Raw genomic sequence first — 15,233 nt, 5'->3', positions numbered from 1 at the left:
TAGCAACAGCTTCCTGGTTGCCAAGTACGGGAGCCTATTAGGTCCTGCCCAAGGCAGGATGTAATAGGCTTAATTGTCAGTTGTAAAATGAGAGTTAGGGCTTATTCAGACGAATGTATAATACGTCCGTGCGACGTGTGTGATTTTCACGCGCGTCGCACGGACCTATGTTAATGAATGGGGCCGTTCAGACTGTCAGTGAATTTCACGTAGCGTGTGTCCGCTGCGTGAAACGCACGACATGTCCTATATTTGCCCGTTTTTCGTGCATCACGCACCCATTGAAGTCAATGGGTGCGTGAAAACCGCGCACAGCACACGTATGCACTTCCGTGTGCCGCGCGTGATGCGCGTTACAGTTATCAAAACTTTTACAAATATAAAAACAGAGTGTTATAATGATGCCACGCAGCCACGCATCATATGCTGATGACACACGGACCTTTTGTGGACCTTTTGCGCGCGCAAAACGCACACGCTCGTGTGAATCCGGCCTTACAATACACTGCACTACATAAGTACATACAGAAGTAGTGCAGTGTATTATACTGGCGATCAGAAGATCAGATCTTCAAGTCCCCAAGTATGTGTAAAATAAAAAGTGAAAAAAAGTTTTAGATAAATAAATAAAAGGTTTTTGTAATAAAAACAATAATCGCCCTGTTTCCCTGATCAAGCCCTTTCCTTTATAATTAGAATTTTTTTTTTAAAAAAAACAACAAAGAACTGTACATAATAGGTATCGTCTCGTTCGTATCGGCGTGACCTATAAAAATATCATATTATTTATCCCTCACGGTGATCACCGTAAAAAAATACAATAAAAAACCATGGCAGAATTTCCTTTTTTGGTTACGTTGTTTCCAAAATTTTTTTATAAAAAGTGATCAAAAAGTCGCACGTACCCCAACATGGTACCAATAAAAACGACAGTTTGTCACGCAAAAAAACAAGCCCTCGCACAGCTCCGTAGACAAAAAAATAAAAAAGTTATGGCTCTCAGGATATGGTTATACTAAAACATGATTTTATTTAGAAAAAAGTGTTTTTATTGTGTAAAAGTACTAAAACATATAAAAACAATCTAAATTTGGTATTGCCATAATCGTATCGAACCACAGAATTAAATAAATATGTTGTTTATACTGCACAGAGAACGCCGTTAAATATTTATAAAAAACAGTGAGAGAATTTCTGTTTTTTGGTCTCCTAACCTCCCAAAAAATGGAATAAAAGCTGATCAAAAAAATTGCACGTACCCCTAAATGATACTAATAAAAACTACAGCTCATCCCATGAAAACCAAGCACTCACACGGCCAGTCAACGGAAAAATAAAAAGCTATGACACTCGGAACGCAATAATGCAAAACGACGGCCCAGACTAATTTACTAGTGCAGCAGTTCGTCACCTAAAACCACACATCATCATTTGCAGGCCCCACTTCAGACCTGTAAATGCAGCAGAAACAATGACATTTTGGGGTCTGTGATACACATGGGGCTATGGAAGACGTCAAAGATTAGGCAATGCTGGAGTGCGGATATTTTGTACAATACCACAGACACCCTTTAGAAGTGCGAGTCCTGCACCCAAAAATCCGGCCTGTGCATAAAGGATTGGTTGAATGCGACGTCACTATCCATGAATAATTAATTTTATTATTCATTTACCCCATTATTACATCATCCTATTATGACCTGTTACACTCCGCCCAGCTTACATATACCCTGATGTACTCCACCTAGTTTACATATACCCTGATGTACTCCGCCCAGTTTAAACATACCCTGATGTACTCCACCCAGCTTACATATACCCTGATTTAATCCGCACGGCTTACATATAGCCTGATGTACTCCACCCAGCTTACATATACCCTGATTTAATCCGCACGGCTTACATATAGCCTGATGTACTCTGCCCAGTTTACATACACCCTGATGTACTCCGCCCAGTTTACACATACCCTGATGTACTCCACCCAGCTTACATATACCCTGATGTACTCCGCCCAGCTTACATATACACTGAAGTACTCTGCCCAGCTTACATATACCCTAATGTACTCTGCCCAGTTTACATATACCCTGATGTATTCCGCCCAGTTTACACATACCCTGATGTACTCCGCCCAGCTTACATATATCATGATGTACTCCGCCCAGCTTACATATACCCTGATGCACTCCGTCCAGTTTACGTATACCCTGATGTACTCCGCCCAGCTTACATATACCCTGATGTACTCTGCCCAGTTTACATATACCCTGATGTACTCTGCCCAGCTTACATATACCCTGATGTACTCCACCCAGCTTACATATACCCTGATGTACTCCGCCCAGCTTACACATACCCTGATGTACTCTGCCCAGCTTACATATACCACGATGTACTCCGCACAGCTTACATATACCCTGATGTACTCTGCCCAGTTTACATATACCCTGATGTACTCTGCCCAGCTTACATATACCCTGATGTACTCCACCCAGCTTACATATACCCTGATGTACTCCGCCCAGCTTACACATACCCTGATGTACTCCGCCCAGCTTACATATACCACGATGTACTCCGCACAGCTTACATATACCTCGATGCATTCTGCCCAGTTTACATATACCCTAATGTACTCCGCCGAGCTTACATATACCCTGATTTACTCCGCACAGCTTACATATACCCTGATGTACTCCGCCAAGCTTACACATACCCTGATGTACTCCGCACAGCTTACATATACCCTGGTATACTCCACCCAACTTACATATACCCTGATGTACTCCACCCAGCTTACATATACCCTGATGTAATCCACCCAGCTTACATATACCCTGATGTACTCCACACTACTTACATATACCCTAATGTACTCCTCACAGCTTATATATACCCTGATGTACTCCTCTCAACTTACATATACCCTGATGTACTCCTCACAGCTTACATATACCCTGATGTGCTCCGCACAGCTTACATATGCCACCACATTATAAACTGAAACACCAGTAAAACACTACACAAAACTACTACCAAGCAAAATCTACGCTCCAAAAGCCAAATGGCGCTCCTTCTGGGCCTGGCAGTGTGCCCAAACAGCAGTTTATGATCACATATGGGGTTTTACTGTACTCTGGAGAACCGCTTAACCCCTTTGCGCAAAAATAAAAACGTTACGGCTCTCAGAATGTGGGGGTTGATGTTTAGAGCGCACTAATGCGCTGAGCGCGCTCCATATAATGCGGGTGTCGGCTGTATTTGATAGCGGACAGCCGGGACTAACAGTCGGGAGCAGCGATCGCGCTGCTCCTGACTGTTTAACCCCTCAAATGTTGCGGGCAGTCGCGACCGCAGCATCTGAGGCACTGAAAAGAGGGGCGGCCCCCTCTGACAGCTCATCGCCCCCCCCACCCCGGAGTGAGATGGTGGGTTGACGACGGGTGTTATGGCAGCCCAGGGACCTAATGAAGGCCTCCAGGGCTGCCTTCACTCTGCCTCTGCTAAGCCCTTCCTGTGGCAGGGCTTAACAGATGCCTGTAAAAATGTTGGAATTTAAAAAAAACAAAAAAACTTTTACCATTTTCCCCCTAAAGTAATGTAAAAAAGTTAAAAAGTAAACAAAATTGGTATCGCTGCGTCCGTGAAAGTCTGAACTATTACAATATAGTGTTGTTTAATGCGCACGGTGAACGCCGTAAAAAATAAAAAATTTAAACCGCCAAAATCGCTGTTTTTTGGTCAACTTAGTTTTTAAAAAAAATGTAATAAAAAGTGATCAAAATGTTCTACGTACCAAAAAATTATACCGTTAAAAATATAGCTTGTCTCGCAAAAAATAAGCCCTCACACCGCTCAAACAGTGAAAAAATAAAAACGTTACGGCTCTCAGAATGTGGCGACACAAAACATTTTCTTTTTTTGACCAAAAAGTTTATTATCAATAAAAGTAGTAGAATATAACAAAAACTTATAGAAATTTGGTATCACCGTAATCATATTGAGCCACAGAATAAAGATAAGCTGTCGTTTTTACCGCACAGAAAATGCCATAAAAGCGAAACCCAAAAAACTATTGAGGAATCACAGTTTTTTCCATTTTCAGCCCGCAAATAATTTTTTTTTCAGTTTCCCAGTACATTATATGGAACTATAAATGGTAGCAAAAGAAACTACAACTCCTCCCGCAAAAAGTAAGCCCTCACACCGCTCTAGTGACGGAAAAATAAAAAGTTACGGCTCTTGGAATGTGGGGAGTGAAAAACGAAAATCAAAAAATGGCTTCGTCCCGAAGGGGTTAACAATTTATGGGGTGTGTGTCTCCAGCTGTACAAGCTGGACACAACACATGGGGCTCTGAAATAGCATATCTGTGGAAAATGGCAATTTTCAATCTGCGACATCTACTATGCACTAATTTCTGCAAAACCTGTGGGGTCAAAAATGCTCACTACACTTCTAGATGAATTCCTTGAGGGGTGTAGTTTCATAAATGGGGTCACTTCTCGGGGGTTTTCACTGTACTGGCATCTCAGCGCAATGCAGTATGGCGCAAAAAATCTATTTTGGAAAATCTCAAATCCAAAAACAAAATTGCGCTTTTTCCCTTTAGACCCTTGCCGTGTGTCCAAATAGCAGTTTACAACCACATATGGGGTATTTCCCTACACAGGAGAAATTGTGTAACACATTTTGGGGCGTCTTTCTCTGGTATTCCTTGTGGAAATGAAAAATTATGAGCTAAATCTACATGTTATTGTAAAAAATCAAATATTTTCTTCATTTTCACGGCCCAATTCTAATAAAATCTATAAAATACCTGAGGGATTAAAATGCCCACTACACCTCTAATTTAATTCTTTGAGGGGTATAGTCTCCAAAATGGGATCACACCTGGGGAATTTCTACTGTACTGGCACTTCAGGGGCTCTGCAAATGCGACATGGCCCCAGAAACCAATGGAGCAAAATCTGAGCTGCAAAATCCAAATGGCGCTCCGTCCGTTCTGAGCCCGGCCGTGTGCCCAAACAGCAGTTTATTACCACATATGGGGTATTGGCGTAATCAGGAAAAATTGCTTTATAAATGTTGGGGTGCTTTTTTCCTTTAGTACTTATAAAAATGAGAGAATTCTATGTTTTTTCAGGAAAAAAAGTTGATTTTCATCTTCACAGACTAATTCCAATAAATTCAGCAAAAAACCTGTAGGGTCAAAATGCTAACTATACCACTAGAAAAAAATCCTTGAGGGGTATAGTTTACGAAATGGGGTCACTTTTGGGGGGTTCCACTGTTTAGGTCCCTGCAGTGCGTTGCAAACGCGACACGGCACTGAAAACCATTCCAGTAAAATCCAAATGGCGCTCCTTCCCTTCTGAGCACTGCCGTCGATCCAAACAGCAGATTATTACCACATGGGGTATTTCCGTAATCGGGAGAAATTGCTTTACAAATGTTGGGGTGCTTTTTCGCCTTTATTCCTTTATTTTCATCATCACAGACTAATTCGAATACATTTAGCAAAAAACCTGTGGGGTCAAAATGCTAACTATACCCCTAGGTAAATTCCTTGAGGGGTGTAGTTTCAAAAAAAAGGTGTCACTTTTGGGGGTTTCCACTGTTTTGGCACCACAAGACTGACAGGGTGCCTAAAATATATTCTAATAAAAAGGAGGCCCCAAAATCCTCTAGGTGCTCCTTTGCTTCTGAGGCTGATGGTTCAGTCCATAAGCACACTAGGGTCACATGTGGGATATTTCTACAAACTGCAGAATCTGGGCAATAAATATTGAGATGCGTTTCTCGGGTAAAACCTTCTTTGTTACAGATTTTTTTTTATTACAAATTAATTTTGGGAAAAAAAATGAAATTTGAAAATTTCACCTCTACTTTCCTTCAATTCCTGTAAAACGCCTAAAGGGTTGAAACACTTGAATGCTGTTTTGAATACTTTGAGGGGTGCAGTTTTTAAAATTGGGGTTTTATGGGGCTTTCTAATATATAGGGCCCTCAAAACCACTTCAGAACTGAACTTGTCCCTGAAAATATAGCCTTTTGAAATTTTCTTAAAAATGTGAGAAATTGCTGCAAAAGTTCTAAGTCTTGTAACGTACTAGAAAAATAAAAGGATGTTCAAAAAACAAAGCAAACATAAAGTAGACATATGGGAAATGTTAACTAGTAACTATTTTGTGTGGTATTACTATCCGCTTTACAAGCAGATACATTTAAAATGAGAAAATTCATAATTTCTTACAATTTTCTCGAAATTTTGGTGTTTTTCACAAATAAGCAATAAATTTAGCGACCAAATTTTTTTCACTAACATAAATCTCATAATCGCTTGGATACGTAAAAGCATTCCGGAGTTATTACCACGTGAAGTGACACATGTCAGATTTGAAAAAACGTGTCTGGTCCTGAAGGCCAAAATGAGCTTGGTCCTGAAGGGGTTAATATTTAGGTTCTAGACCACTTAATCAACTAGTTGACTTGTTTTTCAGCATGTTATCAGCGGACAGACCTGAGCTTGGGTTGAAGAGGCCCCTTAGTAAGGGTCCTCAATATAAAATAATGCCTGGAGTCAGGGGCGTACCTGAAGGCTCATGGGCAAAAGTTCTTATTGGGCCCCCCCCCCCGCAAACTTCTCATGGCCGACAGACCGCAGCTTTCAGTTGCATCGCTGGGTCTCCTAAGTGACCCAACAATGCAGCACTAGCAGCCAGGGGTGTCACTAAGGACTTAAAATGTTTGGGGAAATAGCCCCAATACATATACACCCCCCCCCCAAAAAAAGTGTGTGTGTGTATAGGAGACTGCATATCTATAGCACTATGACCCTATACACTATGTATAGTATTAGATACATTGGCTCAGCAGACAGTATCAAACATGATAGGATTAGATACAGTGGCCCAGCAGACAGTATCACACATGATAGGATTAGATACAGCAGCTCAACAGACAGTATCACATATGATAGGATTAGATACAGTGGCCCAGCAGACAGTATCACACATGATGGGATTAGATACATTGGCTCAGCAGACAGTATCACACATGATAGGATTAGATACAAGGCTCAACAGACAGTATCACATATGATAGGATTAGATACAGTGACCCAGCAGACAGTATCACACATGATAGGATTAGATACAAGGCTCAGCAGACAGTATCACATATTATAGGATTAGATACAGGGCTCAGCAGACAGTATCACATATGGTAGGATTAGATATAGGGCCCAGCTCGCTGACATTGCGGCTCCAGCGCTGGACCCAGGAAAGGTAAGAATTAGGGTATGTTCACACGAGGGCGTCCGTTACGGCTGAAATTACGGGGATGTTTCAGCCTGAAAACATCCCCGTAATTTCAGCCGTACCGGCATGTGCAGGCGCTTGAACGCCGCGTCAATTACGGCCGTAATTAGCGCTGCTATTCATTGGAGTCAATGAATAACGGCTCCAATTACGGCCAAAGAAGTGACAGGTCACTTCTTTGACGCGGGCGTCTATTTACGCGCCGTCATTTGACAGCGGCGCGTAAATATACGCCTCGTGTGAACAGACAAACGTCTGCCCATTGCTTTCAATGGGCAGATGTTTGTCAGCGCTATTGAGGCGCTATTTTCAGACGTAATTCGGGGCAAAAACACCCGAATTACGTCCGTAAATAGGCCATGTGAACATACCCTAAGAATTGTTTTGCTTCTTTATGTGTTACTAATTATTTTTGTGTGTTTGTGTTATTTTACAGGTTCGATCGTTGGACTATGTCTGATTCTAGGACTACTTTAATGACAGCAGGTTTTCTTTATTCTCAATAAAATGGTTAATGAGGGTTGTGTGTTTTTTTATTTCATGAAAATATTTTTTCTATGTCCTTGTATTTTTTTTAAACTTTATTATTACTGCCTTAGTAATGGCCGCCGGCTGATTGACAACCTCAATTAGTAAGGCAGGGCTTAATGTTAGCAGGTGCAGAGGCTAGCATTAACCCCCATTATTACGCCGGTACCCACCGACATCAGGGGTGACGAGAAAGAGCTGGGTATGAGTAACTTTTATTAACTTTATTTTAGGAGAGAATTGAAAATAAGCAGCTATTCCAGCACTGATTTTCACGTTATAAATTTGCACCGTTTACTATGCAGCGTAAATAACATGTTAACTTTATTCTATGGGTCGGCACGATTACGGGGATATCAAATATATAAAGGTTTTATATGTTTTCCTACGTTTGCACAATAAAAACCCTTTTAGAAAAAATTACTTGTTTTTGCATCGCGGCATTCCAAGAGACGTAATTTTTTTATTTTCCCATCAATGTGGCCGTATGTGGGCTTGATTTTTGCGGGCCAATGTGTCGTTTTCATTAGTACTATTTTGGGGTACATAGGACTTATAGATTAACTTTTATTTAATTTTTTATGGAGGGGAATTCGAGAAAAGAGAGAATTTTGCTGTTGTTTTTTGCGTTTTTTTTGGACGCCGTTCATCCGGCGGTGTAATTAATGTGTTAATTTTATTGTTCAAGTTGTTACGATCGCGGGAATACCATATATGTGCATGTGTGATTTGTTTTGACACTTTTACTAAATAAAACCACTTTTTGGGCAAAAATTTGATTTATTTGATTTTGACTGTAAATTATTATTTTTTTTACACAAACTTTATTTAACTGCTTTAAATTTTTTTTTTTTAGTCCCACCAGGGGACTTCACTATGCGATGTGCCGATCGCATATATAATGCTTTGGTATACTTAGTATACCAAACTATTATTGCCTGTCAGTGTAAAACTGACATGCAATATATTAGGCCATGCCTCTGGCATGGCCTAACAGGCATTTGCTGAAGACAGACCTGGGGGTCTTTGTTAGGCCCCCGGCTGCCATTGAAACCCGACCGTGACCCGCGATTTCTTTGTGGGGGCCCGATGGGGGGACAGAGGGAGCTCCCTCCCTCTGTCAAACACATTAGCATTAGATGTCGCTGTCGCTATTGACAGCGGCATTTAATGGGTTAAACTGCCGGAATTGGACCGCGCTTCGATTCCGGCAGTTGCAGCAGGAGCCTAGCTGTGCATAACAGCCGTGCTCCTGCTGCTGATCGCGTGTGTACACTGTCAGTACCCGCGCCATCACAGGACGGATATATCCGTCATCCTGCGCGAACTAGCAGCTGCAGAGGACGGATATATCCGTCCTTCGGCGTTAAGAGGTTAAGGCAGAGATCTTGGAGTGGAGGATGTATCACAACATAGCTGGACAGATTCGCCATTCAGGAGTCTGGAAAAGCTGAGTGCGAGAACACTATACTGTATGAGATGTTTTGCTTATGTTTTGATTTAGAACTTTAGAGGATATACAGTATATATATATATGTGTGTGTCAGGTATATAATATGTATCTGCACTGTTCACTCTCTCACATAACATACATACAAGCACTATAGGGATACAGAGGTGACATCATGATATCACAATGTATCAGTAGTGACATCCCGCAGATCAAAAGGAGTTATTTAATAAATTTTTATTTGTGTTGTCCTAGATCATACAAACAGGGGAAGAATGAGAGAATACTCACATCAAAGTAAATGCTCAGAAATGGCAAAAGGTAGAGATATATTAACCCCTTTCCGACATTTGTCGTAAGTATACGTCATGGAAAGCCAGTGCTTCCCGCAAAATGTTGTATACTTACGACAAATGCATGGCACCGGCTCAGTAGCTGAGTCGGTGCCATCATCCCCGGATGTCAGCTGTATCTTACAGCAGACATCCTGCTGTAACGGCGGGGACCGAATTTAACTTCGATCCCCGCCATTAACCCCTTAAATACAGCCGTCAAAAGCGATCGCTGCATTTAAGGTGTTTGCAGCTCATCAACACCCCAGCAATGAAATATCCATGGTGTCAGTGGCTGCAAAGGCAACCGGAGGCCTAATAGTGGCCTCCCGGTTTGCCTAGCATGGAAAACTTCCAGCCTCGCGCGGAGATCAGCCGGCGTCATCAGCGGTGGATGTCGGCTGTATGTTACAGCTGGGATCCATCTGTAACGGCAGGAACCTGAGCTAGCTCCTATTCCTGCCATTATCCCCTTAGATGCAGCGATCGTATGCTATGGTTCTCACAACATGGCGACAGAAAAAATACATTCTTTGTACAAAAGTAATTTTATTGTGCAAAAAGTTGTAAAACATAAAAAAGTGCCATAAATTAGGCATCAATGGAATCGTACTGACCCGCAGAATAAAGTTAACATGTAATTTATAATGCATGGTGAACGCTGTATAAAAAAAAACGATGGCAGAATTGTTGTTTTTTGGTAACCTTGCCTCGCAAAAAATAGGATAAAAAGTGATCAAAAAGTCACATGTACCCCAAAATGAAACCAATTATAACTACAGCTCGTGCCACAAAAAAACAGCCCTCATACCACTACCTCTATGAAAAAATAAAATCAGTTAAGGCTCCAATAAATCAGGAAATGAAAATATGCAGTTGTACAGATCTCAGGGGAACATTTCGTCTGTTTCAAGAGACGATTTATCGGGGCCCTAAAATTAGGGAACCAGAAAAGGGGAGGACAAACATATCTGCTGGAAGCGACGGTGCCCGTATTATACCAGAACAACACTTCCCAGCGAAATTCCCCAAACTGCAAATGTGTGGAGTGTGGACCAAAAGGAGGATAAGTAAAGACATCGTTTATCAGTGCGACACCGGCTTGTGCAGAAAGGATTGCTTCACAGCGTAAATCACATCTATGGATTATTTTATTTTTTACCCCATTATTATACCCCCTGACTATGCCTCTGATATACTCTGCACAGATTACATATGCCCCCACATTATAAACTGAAATACCAGTAAAACTACAAACAAAACTACCACCAAGCAAAATCCACACTTCAAAAGCGAAATGGCACTCCCATCCATCTGAGCCCTACAGTGTGCCCAAACAGCAGTTTACTTCCACATATATGGCATCGCCATACCCGGGAGAACCCTTTTAACAATTTTTGGGGTGTGTGTCTCCAGTGGCATATACGCTGGGCATGAAATATTTGCCAATGAATTGGCATATCTGTGAAAAAAAAATAATTTTCACTTTGAACCATCCGCAGTGCATTCATTTATGGAAAAGACCTGTGCGTGAAAATGCCCACTACACCCCTTAATAAATGCCTTGAGGGGTGTAGTTTCTAAAATGGGGTCACTTCTCAGAGGTTTCCTTTATTACTTCACATTAGAGCCTCTGCAATTGTGAACCAAAACTTGGTATGTCACCAAATTAGGCCTCAATTTCGCATGGTACTCTTTCACTCCTGAGCCCTGTCGAAAATCCAGGCAAAAGATTAGGGCCACACGTACAGTGATTCTAAAACCGGGAAACAAAGCATAATAATTAGAGAGCTGTCTTGTTATGGTGGCACAAGCTGGGTACCACATATAGGCATATCTATTGAAAAATCCCATTTTCTCTCTGCAATATCGAGCGCACACTAATTTATGCAAAACACCAGCGGGGTTAACATGCTCACAATTCACCCCTAGGTGGAGTCACTTTTGCGGGGTTTCCACTGTTTTGGTCCCACAGGGCTTTTGCAAATGCGACATAGCGACCAGAAACCAATCCAGCAAAATCTGTACTCCGAAAGCCAAATGGCGCTCCTTCCATTCTGAGCCCTGTCGTGTGCCCAAAAATGTGTTTATGACGACATATGGGATATTGCCGTACTCGGGAGAAATTGCTTTACAAATGTTGGGGTTCTTTTTCTCCTTTATTTTTTGAGAAAATGAAAATTTTGCGCTAAAGCTACGTCTTATTGGAAAAAAAATTTATTTTTATTTTCACTCCCCAATTCAAATAAAATCTATGAAACACCTGTGGGGTCAAAATGCTCACTACACCCCTAGATTAATTCCTCAAGGGGTGTAGTATCACAAATGGAGTCCCTTTTGGGTAGTTTCCACTGTACTGGTACCTTAGGGGCTTTTCAAAAGCGAGATGGTGTCAAGAAACCAATCCAGCAAAATCTGTGCTCCAAAAGCCAAATCGCGCTCCTTCCGTTCTGATCCTTGCCGTGTGCCCAAACAGCAGTTTATGACCACATATGGGGTATTTCCGTACTTCAGAGAAGTTGCTTTACAAATTTTTGGGTTCTTTTTTCCTTTATTTGTTGAGAAAATGACAAATTTTTAGCTAAAGCTACATCTTATTGAAGAAAAAGGATTGTTTTTATTTTCACTGGCCAATTCTAATAAATTCTATGAAACACCTGTGGGGTCAAAATGATCACTACACCCCTAGATGAATTCCTCAAGGGGTGTAGTTTCCTAAATGGAGTAACTTTTGGGGCGTTTTCACTGTTTTGGTCCCTCAGGTGCTTTGTAAATGTGACATGGCCTCCACAAACCATTCCTGCTAAATTTGAGCTCCAAAAGCCAAATGGCGCTCTTTCCCTTCTCAGCCCTGCCGTCTGTCCAAACAGCCGTTTATTACCACATGTCGGGTACTGTTTTACTCGAGAGAAATTGCTTTACAAATTTTGCTGTGTTTTTTCTCCTTTAGTCCTTGTGGAAATGAGAAAAAATTAGCCAAACCTACATTTTCTTTGAAAGAATGTAGATTTTCATTTTCACAGCCTAGTTCCAATAATTTCTGCAAAAAACCTGCGGGGTCAAAATACTCATTATACCCCTAGATAATTTCCTCAATGGGTGTAGTTTCCAAAATGGGGCCACTTGTGTGGGATTTCCCCTGTTTTGGCACCGCAAGAGCCCTTCAAACCTGACATGGTGCCTAAAATATATTCTAGTAAAAAGGAGGCCCCAAAATCCACTAGGTGTTCCTTTGCTTCTGAGGCCGGTGCTTCAGTCTATTAGCACACTAGGGCCCCATGTGGGATATTTCCTAAAACTGCAGAACCTGGGCAATAAATATTGAGTTGTGCTTCCCTGGTAAAACTTTGTGTTACAAAAAAAATGGATTAACAATGAATTTCTACAAAAAAAATGGATTAAAAATGAATTTCTGCAACAACAAAAAATGAAATTTGTACATTTTACCTCTACTTTGGTTTAATTCCTGTGAAACGTCTACAGGGTTAAGAAATGTTCTAAATGCTGTTTTGAATACTTTGAGGGGTGAATTTTTTAAAATGGGGTGACTTATTGGGGGTTTCTAATATATAAGGCTCTAAAAGCCACTTCACAACTGAACTGGCCCCGGCAAAAATAGCCTTTTGAAATTTTCTTGAAAATGTGAGAAATTGCTGCTAAAGTTCTAAGCCTTGTAACATCCTAGAAAAATAAAAGGATGTTCAAAAAACTATGTCAATCTAATGAAGACATATGGGGGCTTTTAATTAGTGACTATTTTGTGTGGTGCAACTGCCTGTCTTACAAGCAGATACATTTAAATTTGGAAAAATGCAAATTTTTGCAATTTTTCTGTGTTTTTCACAATTAAATACTGAATGCATCAAGCTAATTTTGCCAGTAGTATAAAGTCCAAAGTGTCGCGATAAAACAATCTCAGAATTGCTTGGATAGGTTAAAGCATTCCGAAGTTATTTCCGCATAAAGTGAAACATGTCAGATTTGAAAAATGAGGCTCTGTCAGGAAGGTCAAAATTGGCTAAAGAGGGAAGGGGTTAAAATGTTACAATTCTTTCCACTTTATCACTAAATAGAAGCGAAGTGTAGCAATATTGTTGAATTGCCCCAAAATCCAAAAACAAAACTAATTTAGTAGGCAATAGGACACATTTATGAAATGAAGGTCCCATTCACACGAACGTGAATAACGTCAGTGTGCTGCGCATGAAAATCACGCACAGCACTGGACCCATTGATTTCAATAGGGTCATTCATACATGCGTGAGTTTTCACGCAGAGAGAATCCGCTGCGTGAAAGTCACTGCATGTCCTTTATTGGTGCGTTTTCACTTGAAGTCAATGGGTGCGTGAAAACCACGCACCGCACACTTATGCACATGCGTGTGCCGAGCGCGATTTGCGTATCAAATCAATTGAAAGAAAAAACGTGCTTTGAAAGTGTGTGAATAAGGCGTGCCATTCGCAAAGCACACTGATGCATAACGCAACACACACGGACCAGATTCACGTGTTTTTCACGCCATGTGAATGTAGCCTTTATGTGCTAGAAAAGTTGTGTAATGGTTAAATCAGTGACAATTTTGCCATCAGTTACTGGAAAGCTAAATCAAAGGTGACAATTAATTTGGCTGCACTTCCGGATGAAACTTTTAGCAAAAATTGCCGCCACGACAAAACAGGAAAATGTTAAATTATCTGTAAGTAAATAAAACATAATTATTAAACCATGGCTGCTGCTCTAACTTCTAATTTGGGTGCAAATTCTCTTTAAAAATACAGCCATATATGTATGAGACTTGACTAATACAACATCCTCTAAAGATATCCGATCCAGCGATCTGCCGATCACTGCAGGTCTGGCTCCTGGAACACTTGATGGCTCCACACTTCCCAAGTAGTGGCTGCTGCATTAGAAATGTGGTAATACTTGCCAGCTATTTAAATGAATGGCCAACATGATAATGCATGGACAGTCGGGGTCCTCCAGAGCGGGAGCCGATTTTCTTACTTAGCTGCTCCCCATTCTGGCTTATAGGGGGGTTTCCTAAGCAGGGGAACTACCCTTTGTGATATCCCTATGCCTTATTATGGCATATGGAATAAGGATGTTTTTATGAGACAGCCCCTTTAATGTAATATGACTGATCTTTTACGTCTACATCTCTGCTTGAAGCTTATTGAAGGCTCCTATAAGTCCACAGTCCATTAACTCCTTGGTTCAAAACCTAAAAGTTTCTATAGCATTGTAGTTACTTATTTTGTCCAGCACGGTAACTAGGATGAAGGCTTTCATAGAAGCTATTCTTTGAAAGGGATATTTATTTTTAATTTTTGAAATGGTCAATCAGTGTGATTGGTGCAACTTTATAATTCGTTTCTATTAAAAAATATTTTTACTTTTAGGGATACAGCTGCTCTGTGTTCTGTATACAGAGCAGCTGTATCATTTGCTAAGACCTGAATCCGTCAGTCCTGCGGACCTGACAGGTTCAGTGTCAGCAGGTCCTGTGTGTCTCTGACACATCCAAGTGATGAACTTAGATGTGATGGATAACAGGTGGATCCTGTGTGTCTGAGACACGCAGGACCCGCTTTTAC

The sequence above is a fragment of the Rhinoderma darwinii genome, chromosome 4 (assembly GCF_050947455.1).
Source record: "Rhinoderma darwinii isolate aRhiDar2 chromosome 4, aRhiDar2.hap1, whole genome shotgun sequence".
NCBI classification, from domain to species: domain Eukaryota; kingdom Metazoa; phylum Chordata; class Amphibia; order Anura; family Rhinodermatidae; genus Rhinoderma; species Rhinoderma darwinii.
This window is presented reverse-complemented; position numbering follows the sequence as displayed.